General features: G+C 40.5%; 1 long non-coding RNA gene across 3 annotated transcripts in view; it reads right to left on the reverse strand.

The window, feature by feature from the left end:
* Positions 1-23,031, reverse strand: part of LOC123843815 (uncharacterized) — a 254,193-nt gene that overhangs the window by 208,203 nt on the left and 22,959 nt on the right. For 2 of the 3 annotated variants that reach the window (XR_010411541.1, XR_010411542.1), the window contains exon 2: positions 12,174-12,292. The exons of the other annotated variant lie outside the window; for it this stretch is intronic. This is a non-coding gene — a long non-coding RNA (uncharacterized LOC123843815). The remainder of the gene's footprint in view (positions 1-12,173; positions 12,293-23,031) is intronic. 3 annotated transcript variants of the gene reach the window in all.

Genomic DNA, 23,031 nt, shown 5'->3' on the forward strand with positions numbered 1-23,031 from the left:
ACATCTTAAGTCCATGGGATAATTAAGAGGATTTGAGAATTATACCCCTCTCCATTAACTGACTGAGGAGTGGATCAATGTCAAATCACAAATACAGGATTCTGAAAACAAAGTGTAATTTTATGTAACTCACTTCCAGGCCCCTGTGGTGGAAATAAGGCTGTGATATGTTTGATGTGCTTGCCCTGGGCTTGGTTGGCAACTGGAATCCAGCAGAGCCAGCGGGTTGGGAACGAAAGATCACACAGAGATTAGCTCCACAAGAAACATGCCTGTGTTTGCATAATATTCATGTTTCCACCTTCATGATGCCTTAATTTTATTTATTCCCAAACTGAGTGGCAGAGACAGCTACTTATTGTGGTATATATGGTTACATTGCTTCTTTTGATGGTTCTATGGGAGAGGCATGATTGCTTTCCCTCTGACGATTGAAGAAAAATCAACGCAGCTCTAAATCTTTGACTCGTTTTTCACTTATGATGGGAGATATTGGCAGCCGTACACACCATTTCACCTAAGTCGGGTCCACAAATATTGAGAACTGACTCTGGGAAAAGCATGATTTTAGGTGCTTCAGGAGACATTTTAAATCTGAGCAAGATACCCCCATTTCCCAAAAAGGTATTTCGAAGTCTCCAAAAGGGAATGGTTCTTAAATCAAAGGGATAAGAAATGGTTGCATGAGGGAAGTGGCATTGGAAATGAGTCCTGAAGGCTGGGGAGATTTTTAATACACGGATAAAATAGTAACAAATACATATAGAATGCACAACTTTAAATGGCACTATTACATATATCATGCCTTTGCTTAAGGCAAAAAGAAGGAGTCCTGCCAGGAACAAAGCACACCGTTGTGCCAAGGCAAGAATGGGGAAGCAGCAGATATTTGTAGGAATTAGCAAATCTGTTCTCATGCACACAACAAAACTTTAGTGAGCACCTACTATGTCTCAGGTGTGAAGTAGTGGTGATAAAGAGATTCTGAGGCATGGATGTCTGTCTTCAAGTGTCACACAGCCTGGAGGACAGGCTGACATACTTGGTTCAGAAGTTAGGTTGTCAGGAGGTAGTAGGAGATGAAGATGGCAGGCTACACCAGGACCGCATCGAAAGAGTCCTTAAAATGAAGCTAAGGGTCAGTATACATAATTCGGTGACAACAGGATTATTGAAGATTTGGGGCTGAGGCACGATAATGATGGGTTAAATACACGACTCACTTAGAGCCAATGCAATGGGTTCATTCAGAGCAAGAGTGAGGAAGAAAGATGGGTTCATAGGCAACAGCAAAGGTCTACCAGGCTCAGGTAACAGGATTCTGAATACAGGAGCACAGCAAAGGATTAAAGAGAATGAAAAGAAGAGGGACTCAACGAAAATAGACAGTGTAGCCCCCCTGCCTTCCCTTCACTTCCTCTTCCTTCCTGTTCTCTACCACTTCTGTGCTCTGTACATGCTGTTCCCTCTGCCCAGTACCCACTTCCCGCCATTCTTTTCACCTGGTTAACTTCTATTTCAGGCAGGATGGGAGATAGTCTAACAGAGTGGTTAGGACCATCTGCCATCACACTGAGTTGTTCCAAGTGCACTCCTCTGCTCACCAGCAGGGCTTATCCTCGACCAGGTGCTTACTATCTCCACACTGAACTTTCTCACCTGTGTGTGAGGGAGTCTGTATTTCACACAAAATTCATATAAAGCACTGATATCTGGGCCTGGAACATAATAACCACTTAGCAAATGTCAGCTATTTTTATTCTTCTTCTTTCCCACCTTGGGTCAATCATCACTTCCCAGAGGAGCCTTCCTTGACCAGGTCACTGCCCTCTGTCTGCACTCTGAGCCTCCTTCTATCCATCACAGATTTTTGACTTTATTAGGGAGCCAGTCGGTTAAGCGGCTCATTCTTGACTTGGGCTCAGGTCTTGATCTCAGGGTCTTGAGATCAAGTCCCTTCTTGGGCTCTGCACTCAGCGGGGAGTCTGCTTGAGATTCTCTGTCTCCCTCTCCCTATGCCCCTCCCCCTGCTCATGCTCTCTCTCTAAAATAAATAAATAAATCTTTTAAAAATTTTGCATTTATTATAAGATTTTTAGATTATGCCTGTCTTCTCCACCAGGTTGAAGGCCCCTTGAGAACAGGACATTTCCTCCTTTGCTCACACATATAGCTCTGTCCCCCTGCTACAGTACCTGACCAGAGTAGACACTCAACCAATATTTGTCCAATGAATGAATGAATGAACAAGCAAACAGAGGCAGCCCAGCTGTAGCTAGAGTATGCAAGGGTTAGCATATCCAGCTTGTCTTCTATGGAACAACCCAGTATTTTGCCATTTAGCCATTTTATCCCTGTTTTAGCTGAGGCCAGATTAGCAGTGTGTTATTTTTCTATGAATACCAGCAAATTATTATCAGCAATATGTATTTTTTTTAGATATCAGATGAGTCTGGGATAAAATCCATATTTGTGCAGCCCTCATTGACCCAGGACATTTGGTCATCCATGCTTGAGGCTGATGAAGATGATGACGACAATGATGATAATCTCATAATAATTAACAAGGTTTATGAATATTAGCACATTAAGTCCCAGAACACACTGGGCTTGTCAGTGGCAAGTACAGAACAGGAGCTCTTGAAGGTCATCTCAAGTGCCAAATGAGAAACACTGAGAGAGAGCCAACCTCCTTGTTCCCTTTAGCCCATCTTAATTTTCTGCGTTGTAGATACAAACACAGATGTCCAGCTGGATGTGACATTCTCCTGTCTTCTGACCATGAACTGTGACATTAGGGCTCACAAGGCAAGCCACATGGCTCTGCATCCTCCTGTCCCACCATGCCATGTTTCCTCCAGGTCTTTTCTAAGGAGGACCACAGGTTAACTCACATTTTATTCTAGGGAACAGTTTCTGAATAATTCTCTTGGTGTCTGCTAATGGGCGAATACTAACTCCCTGGGAAACTCCTACACAACCCTGGACAAATATGAGAAAAGCAGATGAAAGACCACTGTAACTCCCAATAGATTGCCTTTACTCCAGCATGCAAACCCTTTAATGCCTCCCTTTGCTTCTACTAACTAAATGTTCTCTCCCTTGGCAGAACAGCTTGGGAGCTTTGGAATGACGAAGTGAACAACAGATTCTGTATTGTCACTAGAATGTATGCTATTATCAATGGCCTTTCTTTTATTGAGTCCCTAGGAAAGGTGGCAAACCACAAGGCCCTCGGTGCATTCCCTTCCATGAAACTAAGCAGGAGTCTCAATGCCTTGAGGGTAAACTCTAAGAGCATTGTGTTCCTTATAGAGCAAGAGAGGAGAATTGAAGTCTTCTTAGCATTCACAGATTGTGGTATGTCCCTTGGTCTCCTAGAGTTGTTTATCCAAGGAGCTCCGTTTGGCTCCTAGCAGACTATTGTCTTAGTTGAAACAGTAAAAGTACAATTAACCACAATATGGTAATGTGGAAAATAGCAGTGAAAACTCTTCGATTCCAGAACTTAGTGAACCTTTTTGGAAAAATCCATTATTGCCTTGCAATTCTATTATAAAAGCACATTAGGGTTTCAAAATGCAAAGTGGCTGGGAAAAAAGGCTTATGTAACATTAGAAGCAAAAAACTGATTGTAAAGTCATGTCCATGCTAAGACTGTAACTATATGAAAATGAGATAACATATTGACAGTAACTGGAAGGAAACATTAAAACAGCTGGTTTTCAGAATGGCAAGATTACAGATACTTTTCTCCTCTCTTTTTCGCTTGCTTGCTTTCTGTTATTGTCATAATAGCATTGTTTGTACAATACAAGGTTGTCAGCTAGACATATATTTTGCTTAAAGTATTGTAGAAAATCATAATTCACTTTTCGCAGAGATATTAAAAATTATACTCTACGTTAAAATTGAATATGGGAAACATGGAGCTATTCTACCTTATCTTTAAAAACTACCCCTTATTTTGCAAAGTAAGACAGAGAACAATTTCTAGCATCGTCCTTAAAACTGGCAGAAATGAATTTTATTTACCTCCTTTGGCATCAAAGCTTCAAAAATTTTATTTTCTTCAATGAGAAATGATAGAACAAAATAATTTTTTATTAAATTTTCTTTCTATTATCTAGCACACCAGAAAAACCTCTCTGGAGGGACACCTGGCTGGCTCAGTTGGTAGAGCATATGACTCTTGATCTCTGGGTCCTGGGTTCAAGCCCCACAGTGGGCGTAGAGTTTACTTTAAAAAAAAAACTTAAGGGCGCCTGGGTGGCTCAGTCGGTTAAGCGACTGCCTTCGGCTCAGGTCATGATCCCAGGGTCCTGGTATCGAGTCCCGCATTGGGCTCTCTGCTCCTTGGGAGCCTGCTTCTCCCTCTGCCTCTCTCTCTCTGTCTCTCATGAATAAGTAAATAAAATCTTAAAAAAAAAAAAAGATTCTCTCCTTAAAAAAAAAAAAAAAAAAACTTAAGAAAACCATTCTGGACAAACTATCATATATTTGAGGAATCTTTAGTAGGTCTGGGTCAGAAAATACTTCAGCATATGTATTTGCCTCATTTGTGACAACAAATGCTTAAAGAGAGAATGTTGGCTGGGTGCTGACCACTAGATTTGAATCACTGAATTATAGGGGTACAGATTCAACCTCAAAACTAACCATACAGTTCCTCCATTTCTTAGCCTTCTGGTTATTCAGTGTTTCACCCCACAGGGAGCTGTTGCCTGTAAAGAACGCTGAATATAGATAGGGTTAGGGTAAATCTCACACCGAATGAGTGTTTCCTTCTGTCCAGAAATTTCCATTTCCATTTTAATTAAATGATGCCTATCCATAAGTATGGACTACCTTTTCCCTCTGGCATGCCATTAAGAGGTCAAGGTAGTCTGTGGCTAGTTTGGACTTTATGTGCCTTAGAGCTCAGGCCTCTCCTTCTGTCCCTTCCATGCAATTGAATCCAACAAAAATGTATCCAGCTGAGCGACTTCCCAGAGCTTTGGGTCAACAAGCTCTACCAGGAGGCTATGGAAACACCTTATCGGCCCTTGAAAGCAGCGTCTCACACCCATTAGTAGTTCTCATGGCTCATGCTGGACTTCTAAACAGTTCCATCAGGAATCAGCCAGACTGAGTGTTCCTTCTTCACATGATTGGTTATAGGTGGTAAAAGTTATCAGCTGCAAAATCAAGTAAGCCCAGTGCTACAATAATGAGCAATCTGCTGAGCAAGAAGTGAACGCCCCAATACTGCTAAACTGATTGCCACACTAGAGAGAATGAACTTGATCCTGGGGTCTATGGGGGTCACAGAATGATTTTTGAGGAGAACAGGGATGATGTAACCTGGGTTTAGAATCAGAGCTAAACGGAGAAGCTGGATGAGTGTAAACTGGAGAGGGTAGACACTGGCCAGAATCAGGGAATTAACAGGAAGCTGTAGGAATGGCTGAATTGGCTTGAACCCCTGCAGTGACCATAGGCATGGAAATCAAGGAGATAAGAGTTTAAATGGATAAAGTGAAGCAACAGATAAGACGCATGTTAATGAAGGAAAGCACGGTGTAAAGACAGAGTTAAATGTTTGAGTCAACATTTCTAGAAACTTTTAAAGGAAAATCTCATGCATATGTTTACATTTTTTGTCTGTTCTCCCTCTTCAACTAGAATGTCAGTTTCTTGGCACATGCCTCATTCCCCACTATATCCCCAGTGCATGGCAGTTAGTAGGATCTCCATAAATAACTGTGGAATAAATGAATGAATGTATGTGGAAATATGTGGATCCTTAAATATAAAGCATGCAGTTCCAGTAAGATGGAACCCTCTGACTCGGAAACATAATTCCATGCTGTTGAGCTACTCTATCCTGGATGTTTCACTGAGGTAAGCCAATTAACCTCTCTGGCCCCCATTGTCCTTCTCACTAAAACAGAGCCAACAAATGCCACTCTCTTGCTGAAGACGGAAGCAGCAAAGAATAAGCAAGATGAAATCTGATGAGTGCCTGGAGTTTTATAAGAGGAAGACACTCTACTTAACTGTTCAACCCACCATAAAGATGACAGATATAGGCCAAAACGGCTTAATGAAAATCTCCAAAGTCACATCAAATCACTGGGCTACCAATCCCCAAATAGCCCTGAAACAATAGTCTATCCAAATTTCCACCAAGCTGCGGTGTTAATGTAAACCCCAGGATGACAACTCACTGTGGTAGTTCCTGAAATATGAAAAACAAGGCCACTCCCCAGATGAATTAATAATCACAAAGAGAATGCAGATGCCCTTGGCCAGAGCAGGTCAACGCTTTAGCTCCCAGCTCCTGGCTTCTCTCTCTCCGTGGACACCACCAAGCAATGCCCCTCCAATACACAGGAGCCCACTGCTGGAGCATTCCCTTAGAATGTTACTTTCAGATCTTTTCGAGTTATATCCAACCAAATTGAAGAAAATAACTTAGCCTTATACTTTTTTTAGGCCCCAGAAATGGAAGCCAGCTTTATCAGTCTAGGATAATGGCTCAAGTCGGGACAACTCTGACTTCAGCAAAGTCACCGTGAACCATCCTATGCCCTACAGCATCTTCACTGCCCTTATCAGGATGAGAAATTACCTTGTTCTTTTATTCATTTGGTTTTTTCTTGTCACCCACACTCCAGAACTGTGTCGTCCAATACCATAGCCACTAGCCGTATGTGGCTTTGTAAATTTAAAACTTTTTAATTATATAAGATTTTAGAATTCAGTTCCTCGGTTGCACTAGCCATATTTCATGGGCTTAAGAACCACCCATGGCTAGTGGCTAACATAGCAAACAGCAAAGATCTAGAATATTTCCATCACTGCGGAAAATCCAAATGGACAGCTCAGCTCCAGAAAAAAAGTTTCATGTAAAACCTAGAAGAATGTTTTTCAAACCCTAGGCCATGTTTCAATCATGAGTTGAGATGTTCAGTAGATTACAACCAGTATTAAATGTTAGTGAAATAGAAAATAACAAAACATATCATATTAAACATAGAGTAAGAATTCCTTAGGAAAATTTGTTTATATGTATGTATGTCCCATTTGGCAATATAAATTGTATTTCTTATTGTATGTCACAGTTTAAAAAAAAAAAAAAAAGCTTATACATATTACCTGTAATATAGTATGGGCTCAAAGTGTTTGTTGAATCAATCATAAATGAAATGTTTTATAGAGTTTATATGATTTAATTTACTCCCAATAGGAATTATTATGCCTATTTTAAAGAAGAGAAAACTAAGGTTATGGGAGTTAAGTGACCCATCCAGATGACACAACTTAAAAGGGTTGGAATTAAGAGTCAAATCTGAGTCTGGTGGACTGGAGATACTAGGATCCTAAGTACAGACGCATTGCTCTCAAAGCGCTAGATGTGGCTGGCTCTCCTAAGGTGGGACAAGATGAGGAACTTGGAGAGAACCGAAGGAAAATCTGGCACCAGGAAATGGGCAAAGGAGGAAGAGTCTTGAGGACAACAGAGCAGCCAGGGAGAGCCTCAAGAAGGAAGAGGAGATGTGAGGAAGGAGGGAGTGGTCAATGACAGAGTGGCCCAAACTTCAGCAGGAGAAAGACTAGAAATTTCAGTAAAATTCAGCATTGAGGAGGACGTTCGAAGATTTTGGCAAGAGTCATTTCAGTGAAGCAACAGGTTCAGAACCTACCACTGAAGGCTGAAGGGCAAATGGCAGATGACTGTAGACAACCTCCAGAAACTCCAGCTGTGAGTGGGAGGGGATAAGGTGCAGTCAAAGCAGAGTTTCTGCTTATTTATTTACTTTCAGAATAGGACCTTGTGAGCACAATTCCATATGGATGTGAACAGAGAGGCTGATATAAAGAGAGGAGGTGATGAAAGGAACAGACTTCCTGAGCAGATGGGAGGTGATGGATTCCAGGTGAGAGATGGACGGAAAGCCCCTCCAGTTCGACAAGGAGGAAGGGAGGAAAGGGAATGCAGATAGAGGCTAACTGGAAGCAGGACTTTCATTGCAGGAGCTCCTCTCCAGTGGTCTCTTCTTCCTCTGGGAAGCAGGAGAGGCCTCATGCTATGAATGGAGAGCAGAAAAGGTGTGGAAAAGGTATTTTTTTAAATAAAACAAGGCTTTATCTACATTCAGATGTGCATAAACCCTCAAAACCCTGTTCACAGTTGTCCTAAATCAGAAAGCCAAAACTTCCCCCCATCACAGCCCCCTGAAGAGCAGAAATACAAAACGTTGATAGAAGCACACTCCAATCGGCTGAAAATGAAAGACAGAGCTGCCAGCCGAAAGCAGGACTGGAGAGCAGCATGGAGGAACTCGGGGGAAGCTGGAGCCTGTGAACTTTTAGTGACACCAATCAGCAAACTTCCTGGAAAGGCCTGGGCAATCTCTTAATCTTATTGAGCTGTTTAACACATCAGACCTTCAGCAATAAGAATCTGACTTCATCTCTCCCGTGAGCACAGAAAGCCGAAAGAAATGAACCTCTAGCCAAGAGCAGAAGAAAAATATAATAAATGTAGACCATTTTTGTGGGACATATCAGCCCCTCAGGGAACAAAAAATCGAAACTAAAGTTGTACCCTTTGTATACCCAACTAAGAGTACCATGTGCATTCACTGAAAGTTACCAATCATGCACTTAATAGGTGCATATACAGGATGATGCTACCAATACAAAGTTTATTTGAAGTTAGATAAACATAAGCCCTTCATATTCTAAAAATTCAGTTCAGTCTACCTCTTGAGTAGGAAACAATTCAGTTCTTCCCTACCGTGCATTTCTTCCCCATCTATCTCCTTGATGACCCACATGGCACACTTTACTTCTGGGCACGCAGTGTCTGAGAGGTTTTATCCACATCAGGTTGTTCTGCAGCACCAGCTGGGTGCCCTACAATTTCACTCCATTCTGACACTATCTACCTGGAGATAGCATTAGATCCCACAGGGTCAGGGCTCAGTCCCACCAGACTATCCCCCACTTCAGATACCAATTACGAGTCCAGGCTGTCACCCATGCTTCTGACCTATTGGCCCTAAAGCTGAGGTTCCCACAACACCCTCCTCACGTTCAATTAATTCGCTAGAGTGGCTCATGGAACTCAGGAAAACAAACAGTTGACTTACATTTACTGGTTTATTAGAAGAGGATATGATAAAGGATACAGGTGAACATCCAGATGGAAGAGATGCTTAAGGCAAGGTATGTGGAGAAGGCGCTGAGCTTCCATGTCCTCTCTGGGCACACCATTCTCCCAGCACCTCCACCTGTTTGCCAACTTGGAAGCTATCTGAACCCCATACAACTAGGTTTTATATGGAAACCTCCTCAAGTAGGCATGATCAACTATTCATTCTACTCCCAGCTCCTCTCCCCTCTCTTAAAATTCCAAGCTCTAATCATGGTTTTGTCTTTCTGGTGACCTGCTCCCACCCAAGAGCCATCCAGGACCTACCCAGAGTCCCCTCACTGGAACAAAAGATGCTCACAGTACTCTTATCACTTAGGAATTTACAAGGGTTTTAGGATTCCTGTGTCAGGAACATGTCAAAGACTAAATATTAGAAAGAGATGCTCCTAGTACTCTTATCACTTAGGAAATTACAAAAGTTTTAGGAGCTCTGTACCAGGAATGGGGGCAGAGAACAATATATATATATTTTTTTCTATTATTTTACATCTTCAAAAACCTGTTCAGTTGTCCTAAATCAAACTTTTAAAACTTCCTCCATCACAGTGTAGGGAAATAACAGGAATACAAAATATTGAAAGGAATTCCATTCCCAATGGCAGAAACAGCCCTTGTTTTTCTCTTTATCTAAAATGTTTGTCTTCTCCACTTATACCACCACCCTCATAGCTTCTCACTCCAGCTCCCTCTCTTCCAGTGAGTCAATATTCTCTTCCCATAAGACTCTTAACATCCCCTCCAAAGCCCTCCTATATCTTGATTGCAAACACACTGGCAATGGGATGGCACACTACCTTGTGCAGCCACACCGTGCATAGTTCAGGGATGCCCAGAACATAAAACTCAGTAAGTATGCAAAAGGTGCCACAACTCTCTTGGAGGGAAAGTTGGATCCCTATCTCACACCACACACCCACAAAAAATTCCAGATAGATCAAGATTTAAATGACAAAGGAAACCATAAAAGAATGAGGAGGGGAAAGGTTGGAGAATATTTTAATAACCTCAAGGTGAAGAAGGCCTTTTTAAATCTTGCCATAAAACCAAGAAGCCACAAAAGCAATGATTGATAGATTCAACTACATAAAAATGTTTAAATTTCTGTATATCTCAGAATACCATGAGCAAGATCAAAAGAAATTTTACTTTGTAAATTTTATCTGTAAAATTATATCTGTAAAAGATATACAGAAATTTAAACATTTTTATGTAGTTGAATCTATCAATCATTGCTTTTGTGGCTTCTTGGTTTTATGGCAAGATTTAAAAAGGCTTTGTATCACAGACTAAGAACTAATTTTGTCCATAAATAAAGAGCTCTTACAAATCAATTGGAAGAAAAATTTTTTAAATGCACTATACCACTCAAAATAAAAGAGATATAAACTTAAGCTACAATGAGAGACCAGCATTCAACAATCAGATTGGCAAAGATCAAAATATTTGAGAATACTATGTTGGCAATAATTTATAGAAACAGGTACATTGCTGCATTGCTGGTGGGAATATAAATTATCATAACCTCTTGGAAGGCAATTTGACAATAATCACTAAAATTGAAAGTACATGTGTCATTTGAACCAGCAGGTGACTCATGGATATTTACCCATAAATATATTCTCACAGGTGAAAATTCACTTTTTTATGTAATAACAAAAAATTGGAAACCTAAATGCTCTTCCATGGAAGACTGAGATAATCAGTCTGAACTGATTGAGTTGTCATGTATCGAGATGGGTAGATCTCCAAGATATAGTTAAGAGGAAAATGATATGGTTCAGAAGACTGTATACAGTATGCTACTATCTGTATGAAAAGAAAATATATATACACAATACTTATCATCTGTATGAAAAAATATATATATGTACAAATGTATGTATATGTTTATAAATATCTAACAGACCTCTAGAAATATATGAGAAACTGGGAACAATGATTGGGAATTAGATGGCTGGAAAATAAGAGAAGGAAGGAGATTTTCTATTCAATATACTTTATGTGGATATTTTGAATCTTTAATACATGCTAACCAACGTCCAGCAAACTAGCAAGGATATCACTAACTTATATAAACATAAAGCTCACTTGACACTCCATAAAACTACAGGAAGTCTGATCAGGGATCAGCTGACGTAATCTCTGAAAGAACAGAGCCCCAAATAGGGAACCTTGAAGTTCTCTACATAGGAATTCTGCCTGAACACTACAGCTTAGCATTCTATTTTTTTTTTTTTTTAAGATTTTATTTATTTGAGAGAGTGGAGAGTGAGAGCACAAGCAGGGATAGTGGCAGGCAGAGGGAGAAGCAGGCTCCCCGCTGAGCAGAGAGCCCGACATGGGACTCGATCCCAGGACCCTGGGATCATGACCTGAGCCGAAGGCAGACGTTTAATCGACTGAGCCACCCAGGCACCCACAGCTTAACATTCTTGCAGGCACAGAAAACACACATGTGCAGTGGTCAGTAGCCTCACTGGTGAGCAGAATAGAACAATTCAAGTAGCTGCTATCTGAGCCAACGAAGCTTCCTGGCTAGCCACCATTCTGTGACTCTGGCTTAATTCCAATCTTAATTGAACATTAATTTTTCAATAATTTAGACTGATATAATCACAAAAAATTAAAACAAATGGAGAAAAAAAATCACCAAATTGTCCTGACTTGATCTGAAGGAGCGTTTCTTCTGGCTTCCCCTCCAGGAAAAGTCAAAATGGCCTCTGGTTTAAGTTTGAGTCTTATTAAAACTTCCTCCCCAAGACTGTACTTAGGCCCCTTTGTGGACTGCTGGTCATCAGAGAAATCTGACACATTATGTAGACGAGAAAGATTAATGTGAGTCCCAAGTAAACCTAACAGTGAAATTCAACCACAGTTACTCACGTTGATAAATGATTCAGAGTACTGGTACACCGTTGGAAAACACAATTGACTTTTTATAAAACAGGGAAGCAATTTCTTTTCTTACATTTTCTCCTCCAGCATTTCTGAGCAGTTACATTAGGAAGTGGCTGTTTCCCCTGGCAGCTGGGCTCTGTATCTCCACCACTGGAGAAGCAATTTCCAGCGCTACAAACATCTGGAGAGCTGGTTCATTCCAAAAAAAAAGAAACAACAACAACAAAAAAAACAACCTTGACCTTCTATTTGGTAAGAGAGTTTAAAGAATATACCTCAGACCATGCATTAAACACTAGTGTTAATCATTGCCAGAAAGGCAAGGGTGGAATACAGGTAAATTGAACCTAAACCCAAACTTATTTTGCAGTACCTTGGACTCTAGGTCTTGTGAACAATGAGGCTATGAACCCAGGACCCAGCACACATGTGAGGGTCAGGAACGTTCCAGTTCCATTATAATGGTATGACACCACTTATCTCTGTTTCCTCGTCTAAAAAAATAAAATAAAATAAGCCTTGTCCACCTATGTTAGGGTTGTGGTGAAATCCAGTTTACCATGCCTAGCACCATATCATCTCTGGGAGGAAGAGCTCATCAACTAAATATCTTTTTAAATTGTAGGCAAAAAAGAGAAAGTAAAAATCTAGTTTTACCTATCACAAAACTTTATTTGACTATACTCACAAATAATATGTAGTAATTTTTTCTTAATGTGCTTACACATTTCTGTTCTTTCCTAACATAAACAGAAGAAAAAATTATCTCTGGATACTTCCCAAAGTGGATGCATTTTTTTCTTGCCTGGGCGTATAGCCAATAAAGATTAAACTGGGGAGGGAATTGATATGACCTTGCGCAGGCACGTTAACCCCTCAGGATGTCAGCCTCCTCTATAAAATAAGAAAACTGGACAAATAAGTACTTCTCAAGCCACATTGTACTTTGGAATCGCCTGGGGAGCGTCTTGGCCATTGGAGTAGGGTCTCTGCATCTGTAATTTTTTTTTATGAACTCCCCAAGAGATTATTCTGATACACACCAAAGTTAGAGAATCTCTAAACCCAATAATCTCTGAAGTCATTTCCTGCTCTAACAATCATTAATCTTTCTTTAAACATACCTTCCCTGTGTATATAGATAATCTCCTAAAAATGCAAAACCTCAATCATAGCATGCTTTAGGGACATTTTCTTCTATTTTCCTTTTTTGTGTGGCCTTCCCTCCTGCTGCTCATCCCTTTCTGCCCACAGCAGTCACCTTCCTTCCACAGGACCCTAAATGAACACTCTGTCAGTGATCTTAGAGTGGGCAGAGTCCTGCTACTCCCTTTTTATGGATTGGGATGCTGAATCCCAAACCTCAAGTGTATCTTTCTTAATCCAGCTGAAAGTATCAATTATGTGCAAATTCTCTGTCTCCTCTCAACCATCCAAATAACCTCTTCTAAATAGCAATTGCCCCTGTGCAGTCACAGCGGTTTTCACCTCTGTCTACAGGGCTGACCTTGGTGCTTGGCAGGCACTTGGTATTGTTTGTTGACTGACTAACCGGCTTTGAAAAGGAGAAAATTTCAGTCTTTGCCCTGACTGTTTTGTGACTCTTCATGAGTCACTGTCTTTCCTGAATAGATGAATAAGAATGCCAGAGATGAATGAAGACTGCAAAGGAGCCCGAAAGCCAGAACCCACATTCTCCCATGAGCCCCATCTCTCTCAACTCACAGGCAAAAGAGACTCTGAAAATGGACACTGTATACAAAAATAAGAAAAAAAAAATGGCTTTCTTCAAAATAGTTAGAGTCCTTCAAAAGATCATACCCAAATCTAAATAAATACCATGTGAAATCTCATAAAAGTTTTTAACATTCAGTTTCATTTTATTGTACTTTGTTAAATGTTTACATTTGGCAAGAAATTAATAAATATTTTACTGATGGACAGAAATCTTCATGAGACTGAAATTCAATTAGTTTGCTTGGCACCAAAACACTTCCTTTGGCAAATTTCTATGGATAAGAAGTTGAGATAGGATTTGCTGCCTCATGTTCCACACAACGCACTGGCGGTCCCTCTCCATGTTTTTCCATCCTGGTGTATAACCAGGCACGAGAGTGGACATGACCACTACCCATCTCTGAAGTGCCAGGTAGGGTTGCACCAAAACCATCCGGGAAATAGAATGCGCTGCCTACCTTGGCAACCCAAACCCATGTATAACAGTTCTCCTAGTCAGGTCACTCTTCTGGTGCTGTTATGTCTATTACAAATTTAATTAAGAATTCAGTGAAAGAGTCAAAGATCAAGAGTATGGCTCATGACATTCCCTCAAATCCCTAAAAAAATCAATACGGAGCACAAACATTGACCTGTTTTTGAGGATACTTGCAAATGCAGTGACGCGTGCTGGATAGCTCTCACAGAAAAGATTTTGGTCTTCAGGGCTCTCAAGCAAACCTTCCAGTACAGCATTGCATTAAACATTAATCACCATGGCACAATGAAGGCAAGATTGGGACATAATCCAGAGTCCATCAGAACCACACTCCCAGACTACAACCTTCCCATATCTATGAGCCACAGTGGCCATGTGCAAGCATGGAATGAGAAAAACCAAAGGAAGTGCCACAGGAAGAGAGAGGACTCTTCTTCAGCCCTTTCTGAGGCTCCTCTGGGGGCTTATGTCAATCTCTGCTTCTGTTCTTGAGATTCTTCATATAGAATGGCAAACAGAGTTCATTCTTTTTTCCAGGTATATGGTGAGCCACGTAATTCTCAGAACCTAATGTAAATGGGTGTTTGTATTCACTCACCACTCCCCTAAGAGGGACAGAGTGTAGTGAGAAGTGCAAATCTTGGAATGTAAATATGTCTGAAATGCTTAATATGGCTAATCCACACTGTTTAGACAAATGTTCCATAGAGTAGTTCAGTTAATGGAGAAGTGTGAACTTGGTCTGAGGTGAAGCAAGGAAGTCAAGCAGTTACTATCTGTGAGATCTAAACATAAACAGCTAGCTAGATTCTATTTTCACTGGCCTCCATATCTGGAGAAATGTATCTAACGTAAACTAATGTCCACCAGTTTTTTAAGTTCCATAAGAGAAGTCAATATCTGGAACTACAACAAATATAAAATTCTTATTTTTATTAAAATAAATGTTATCTATGATATACTATTAACATACATTTACATGCACAGTCTCTAACCCTTCCATTAGATCACCCTTCATCCTGTTGCTCCAACCCAACACTTAGTCTCCATGGTTGCTTGCTTTCCCTCAATCTCACACCCAATCTACCATTAGCTCCAACACAAAATATATCTGATATCTTTCTAGCTCTTCCCAGTTCCCTGGCCACCACTATAATTGGAGCCAAAACTCATCTCTCTCCTGGACAGGGACAATAGCTGCCAAAATGAGTTTCTCTGCTTTCCTTCCTAACCTCCTCAAAGCCATTCTCCAATAGCAGCCGGAGAGACATTGTGTACCTCAAAGTTCCCACGGCTTTCCTTCACACTTAGGATAAAATCCAACTTCCTTCACAATCAAGCCCACATCTGTATGTCCAACTCCATCTCCTATCACCTTCCCCAGCCTCAGTACCTTCTAGCCAGCCACTCTGGTTTTCAATCTGACCCTTCTACCCACCAAGCTCATTCTCACCTTAATCTCTTTCGCCTGCCTCTTGGAGGGGCTGGATCTGGCCCATCATTCAGTTATCCAGGTCTCAAGTCAAGCACCCTTAAAAGAGCATCTCTTAACCATTCGTTCTAAAGTGGCCTCTCAATCCCAAACTATCACATCACTCTGATTATTTCCTCCATAATAATCATTCCTTTGACTGTCCTTAGCTGGAAGAGAGCTGCCTCACCCAGGATTATACCCCCTTCCTGTGATCAGTCTGTATCCACTCACTGGTCTACACAACAGAGACATTATCCACCATGAGGGCATTGATGAAAGTCATCCCAGTCTCAGACCTCCCTGTGGGATTGACTGAGACCTTCCCTGAGTTGTAGCACAACTTGTTCCTTGTCCAGTCCTGCTTACACCCCCTCACATTCACAGATGGGCAACGCCAAGAGCACTCCCAAATAATTTCCTATATGCTAATGGTTTTCTGCAGCAGCTTCCCAGGATCCCAATGTACAACACAACTTGTCATATTCTGGACATGTCTTGGAAGTAAAACCAACAAAATTGGCTGATGAATGTGATGTAGGGTATGCGAGAAAGAGGAGAGGCAATAATAACACCAAGACTGATATCTTAAGCAACTGGATGAACAAGTTGTCATTTACTGTCATGGTTAACTGCAAAAAGAATATGTTGGGGATGGCACTGAGACTCACAATTTGGTACTGTTCCTATTGTGATACCTATGAGGCACCCAAGAGGAGCTTCAATAAGCATTTGGATTTACAAACCTGGATCTCAAGGTAGAGGTCAGGGCAGAAATAGAATGTGGGAATTGTTAGCATGTGGATGGTAAAGGCTTACAACTGGATGAGAATACTTTTAGATCGAAAAAATACATCCATTATAATTTTGGCTAGCCTTCCCAAAGTAGACTTTTTCCATTATTATTACAGTATTTTAGTTTTGAAATTTGAGATTTAACTTTGTCACTAATTAGCTATTCTACCTTAAATGAGTCATTTAATTAACTTATTGGCCTCTTGGTTTCTCCATCTGATATGTGGAGATAAATAATAATTACAAACTCCAACTTCAGGGGTTTGATCTGAGAATCAAATGAGAAGATAGACAGGAAGGCATTTAGAAGAGTTAAAACATTATCCTAATGAGACATTTTATTTGTTAGTTTTTTGGTTTGTTTTTGTTTTTTTTTTTTCAAAAATATAGTTTCTTTGTTACTAGGAATAAAAGTGAGACAAGAATTAAATTAAACATCCATTAAATTTCATGTAAGAGAAATAACAAAAGAATCATCCAAAGGAAAGTAAAAGTAAGTGAAGTAACATTAACAAAAATAGAAATAAACACATTGGAAAATACTGAAATTCTAGAACAGCTAAAACTCAGCTTTTTAATAAGTTAAAAATACAAAAACATTTTACAAATTAATAAAAAACAAAAGATGAGCTTACATATAATATGACAAGTGAATAAAACATAAAAGATTTTTGAATAAAGTGAATATCAAAAGTATGCTAATTTACTTAAAAGCTCCATTCAGATGATAATTTTTCATCTTAAAAAAGAACATAAAAACAAACTTATTTCTCCTGGAAATTAATTGGAGTTCCCTCGTGCCTGAACAAGATATCATTATGTGTTGTCATTTTTGTTTCATACCACTTTTTAAACTGAGAAATGGAATTTTAATCGTCTATAGAAATATTTTTAAATTTTTTCTTCATGGGAAGATCTCAAAAGACTAACTTAAAATATAAGGCGGTCCAATTCTTCTGATAACCCGTTCCAGTTATGCTGGGTAGGGGCACCTCACCCTGCTCCACCCGCTGCATTGTTGCTGGGGTGGGGCTCTCCACAGAACATGGTTGACATGGAAGACATCCAAGTCCTTTTCCCGTGAAGAACAAGACTCTGGAGATTGAGCAAGTAAAGAGCTTGGGTACAGATATTTTATGTTCTTAACTTTAAGATATTATTAGAGATGACTACGGCCATTTTGTCCTGGAATAATGCACTACCTTTGCCATGACAAGTCAAGAAGGAAGAGAATTCTGATCATCTTGGCAACAGCCCTTCAGAAGGTGGAAGTCTCTTTGGTGGAAATCTTCAGGTGCCTCTTTCCTAACAGCATATTTCTCTGAACTTGCCTCCCAATCTTGGTGTACCTCCTTTGGGACCAGTCCTCTCCTTCCTCCTTCCACACACTGTCTGATCTCCTTCTCTCAGGACTGTACTTAGCTCCTGTGTATCACTTTCCTGTGCTACCTGCTGATGGAGGCTCCGTCCTAATGTTCTGCCACTGGGGACAAACAACACTGGGCTATGCCTTAGTTAGCTCCAGCTACCCTAAAATACCATAGACTGGTGGCTTAAACAGTACACCAAGATCAGAGTCCCCGCATGGTCAGTTTCTGGTGAGACCTCTCTGCCTGTCTCACCAGCAGCTGCCATCTCGCCATGTGCTCATGTGATCTATCCTTTGTGTCTATGCAGGGAAAGGAAGGGCACTCCAGTGTCTCTTCTCAGTAGGACCCTACTCCTATCCTCTCAGGGCCTATATGACCTCATTTCATCTTAATTGCCTCCTTACAGGCCCTTCTCCAAATACAGTCTCACCTTGGGAGTTAGGATTTCAGCATATGAATTGGGCAGGGTGGGAGGAGGGACACAATTCAGTCCATAACAGACTAAGAGAAAACTCTAAAGCTAATCTCAGAAACAGTGTTCTGAGATTTCATTTAATCCGATAAGAATTTACTTTTACTTTCTGTTCTTTCATCCATCTGCACAGACTTTCTCGCTAACACAGGATGGGAATATACAGGATTCTCTTCTCAGAATGCAGTAGTATTTTAGAAATAGAATTACTTTTAAATTCAGAGAAAGATAGCAAACTATGAACAGCAATTACTTCCCAGGTGGAACTGGTGGAAAGAGGTGTGTATGGGGGTGGGAGCATAATCTGCTGTTTTCTAGCCTATATAATTGATGAGGTTTTTTTAGATTATGACAAGGGACATGTATTCCTTTACAAATGAAAAGAAAAATAAAATATAAACATGGAAAAAATTCATTGAATTAGAAAGCCAAAATTTAAGGATATTTGTTGTGAATGTCAAGGCTAACGGGAAAAAAAAAAAGTTGCCTGCTTTTTGGCATATTGTTTAAGCAACTCTGACTCAGACTCCTGAATTTTCCTACTTGTCTTCCTCTTTTATCTTCTTTGCATGATTTTAAAGCTGGAAATAGATTCCTTAAGAATTTTAATAAACTGTTAACTGTTAATAAACAAAAAGCTGAAAATTTTTGTAAATAGCTTGCCTGATTTTTTTCATTGTAGCTCCTGTTTCCTTCTGCATTCTTTTAAAGAATCTAATTTAAATCTGCATCCTTAGGGGCTCCTGGCTGGCATAGTCAGTAGAGCATGCGACTCTTGATCTTGGGGTTGTTAAGTTTGAGCCCCATGTTGGGTGTAGAGATTACTTAAAAATAAAATCTTAAAAAATAAATAAAAAATAAACCTGCACCTTTTTTAGAGACTGTAAAACATAAGATTATCATGTTTTTTAAGAATACCCATTTAAAATAATATTTTAGATCTTGTAGCTACTTTACATTATTCTAAGTCATGTAAGCATGACATGAAAATGACCAAAAGGGGGGGAAAAAAAAAAGAAAATGACTTAAGGAAAATGGTGGATTGCTGTAAACAGTTCATCTGGCTCGTCCATGGAACACCAGTCAAGTGACCCTATCTGTCACCACATGGTAACTCATTTTTTCTAGCTGGGCAGCAGTCAGTTCCCGTATGTGTGACATGGGGACTGTGAGGGTTCAGGAAAGCTTGTCCTCAGTAAAGTATATACCTGAAAAATTTCAACTGCTCAAGAGAGCCCGACACATAACAGACATTCAAGTACTCAGTAAATAAATCAAATTGGTAAAATTATGGACCAACCTCACATACATCTGGCATCTTTAGAAATTAAACTTCTAATAATTGCAAGAGTTCAAAGACATTAATTCAGAAAGCTAGAGTTATTCTGAATTATACTTTTTTCTGGGATTCAAGAAGGATCAGGAGGATGGAAACTAACTCAGATGATCCAAGTGGAAGAAAAAGAAGCAGGAACATCTTACGAGGCACCAAATTCAATAGCTACTTTTTTAATTGAATCAAACAGTTTGGAGGTTGTTTAAATGACTTAGTTTCTTTGCGTAGTCCACAGTTAGTGAACGAACAAAGTGTGCCCTCTTCTCGGAATGAAACAGATTGCTCCTACCCTGTGAACTGAGCCTACTTTCTCCCCCGTATTTTTAGACTGCAACAGGAAACACTCCAGAGTAAGGAAGTTGGAATGTGACTGACCTTTCACCTGGAATGATACCGGCAACACTGGCATTTGCCACCAGTGATGTGAGAACAGAGCTGACGAGAACTCTTCACTAGACAATTGAACGGCTTCTTTTCATTTGGCCTGATGTCTATCCCTTCAGTTTTGCAATGTCCTATAACTACGTCAGACACCGCTGATTTTAAAACTGGGCATTACCACACTTTATAATCTACTCCTTTTTAAGCCAATCATAAGAATGTATCATAGTTTCGTTATTTTTGACTAAAGATCCAAACAGATTAATGAAATGGCAGTCTAGCAAGATTATCCTCAGCATGTACAGCTAGACCGTTCTCTGTGCATCCACCCAAGGCCTCCCTGTGTGAGGGATCTTGCTACTATCTCGTCAAGATAGCCTGAGTAAAATGTCTAAATTATTCCAACGTCTGGTCACATAACATAAAGCAATTGACCAGCATTTGGGGCACTGGTATGTCATACTGCGGCATAATTATGCTTTGAACGTCTTCACACTCAGCCATGAAAGAACTGTTGGATAACTTTGGACCCAATTCATAGAAAATCTTATATGGTACTTGCTTCCTTCATTGTTGTAAACCAAAGAAGATGATAGCATCTTCCTTTCTTCTTATTTAAGTATATGAATCAGAATTGGGTTTTTAATTCACACCAAGTAATAAGTATACGACAGCACCTACACTCGTTTTGCATATATTAACTGAAAAACATAAAATGTATTCTATTACCCTAAAATTCCCCCGGCAGGATTCTGAGGTAGTAATCACCAAGTCCTGCTGAGGACACCTCCCAAGCTGCTCATCTCCCTTCCCACTGGCCCCACTTAAGCAGCCCAAGCTGCTACCATCACTTGCCCACATTATTGCAACCCTCCACTAACTGTCCTTCGTCTTACCTCCTCTAATGCATTCTCCGTTCCACCAGAGAGAGCTTCCTGAACTGGGAGTCTGCTAATGCCTCTCCCAACTTAAAACCCTTCAATAGATTCTCACTGCTCTAAAATAGAATGTTGGATCATGAAGATGGTCTGAAAATGATCAGACCCCCTACTCCCTGCTCCAGCCTTATTCCTCACCCTATTGACAACCTATGGAGTATCCTCACTTTCAGGAGCCTTCACTAAAAATCACATTCAATCTCATCTAATTCTCCCAATAAACCTTTGAGGTAGGTAACATACCATCTCCACTTTACAGATGAGATACCTAAGGGCTAGGACTGTGGATTTGTTCCCTCAGTTTTCATTCATTCTCATCAGAGTTTGCAAAGACAAAAACTACATTTCCCAGATTTCCTTGCATCGAGGGTTCTGGGAGTAAACTGGGTCCCAGAAGGGGAGAACACACAAGTGAGATGCGGAGGCATAGAAGGCAGAAGTGAGGCAGACACCCCCTTTCCATCCCTTCTTGACTATTTCTGTGGGGAAGGAAATGACAGCTCTTTGGCGCCACGCTATAGGGTCTATTGCATAGCCATCTTGGTGTTCCGAAACTGTCGTGGCGGCAGCAAGTTCTCGATCCTGGCACGGTTCCAGGGCTGGCCTCAGGGGTAGGAGCTCCCCCGGTGGGCCAAGTACATCAGGTTTTGTAGCCATTCCTGGACAACTTTGGGACAACCTAGAACCTGCTTCTTCAACCCTTCTAATGCTTTCATAAGTGCCTAGTCCCCTGTGTTAAATCCCTCCCTGTTGAGAATACTTAAAGTTGTTTCTCTTTTCTTGTATTGAACCCAACAGTGTGCAAAAGCCTGTATGTTAAGCTGCTGAAACAAAGACATCCCCCCAAAACAGAGTAGCTTAAATAAAACCAAGGTTTCCTTCTCTTCCACACTGCAGTCCAAAAGTGGGTGATGCCACACAGCGGCTCTGTTGTCACCAATATGCAGCTTTTCTCTATGGCCCAGGGAAGCTTCCGTCTTTTGACTATTTCTCAGCCAATAGGAAAGCCAGGAGGTGGAGAGAGTAAACACCCAATGATTTTCAGCCACATACAAAACTCCCTTTCACATGCCATTGGCTAGAAATAAGTCACAAGCAACACCTAATCATAAAGAAGGGTGAAGGAATATACTCACTAGGTAGGCAACCGTGTACCCTGCTAATACTTGGGGCGGGAGTGGGGGGGCGGTGAAGATATTTTGTTAGAAAAAGAGAAAAAGAAAAATGGTTATCAGGGTAACTTACCAGTGTCTGCCATGGTTACCACCCTGCACAGTATCCATGCACACATTCTTCTTTCTGCGGATAGACCACATTCACCCCACCCTGAAGTAAGATTCTAATCTGTTGGCTTCCATATGAAAGTAACAAGGGCCAACGATCTCTCTGTTCACAGCCCTTGAGCCAAGTCTCCACTTTTATTTACCGGCCTCTATGCTCAGCCTTTTCTTCTCTCCTTCAACTTAATGTTGGCTCCCTTTGGTGAGAGCCATCTGAAACAGTTGGAAGGCAATGTCTATATAAGTCTTTAGCTCTGGGCTGACTTCCATTGTCTGGCCAAGCAGAACACTTAACAGAAAGCTCATGAGAAAGACCTTCATCACCAAATTTACCTGCAGCTCCTTGGGGATGCAGACAGATTTTCCAGGCTTGCATGGCCCAAACTTTTAAGTTCTGAGTCATATTAGATTACAAACCATAAGTGAGAAAACCTCTACTGTTAGAGCTATATTGCTTACTGATTAATAATTACCCAACTTCCCTTTCCTCTTATAATACACTATTAACAGTAGTGAGGGCTAGCCAACATATACTGATATTCTGAGCGGTTCTTGAGCTAAAGGTCATTAGGCACATGGGTCATCTTCCAAGTTATGGTAGGTAACTATTTTAGTAAATGATATGCCACAGACTAGCAAATGTTACCAATTTTCTGAGCTAAAATATTAT

This window comes from Mirounga angustirostris, unplaced genomic scaffold, assembly GCF_029215605.1.
Source record: "Mirounga angustirostris isolate CCGP_5_RB_7025 unplaced genomic scaffold, mMirAng1.0.hap1 SCAF_5, whole genome shotgun sequence".
NCBI classification, from domain to species: domain Eukaryota; kingdom Metazoa; phylum Chordata; class Mammalia; order Carnivora; family Phocidae; genus Mirounga; species Mirounga angustirostris.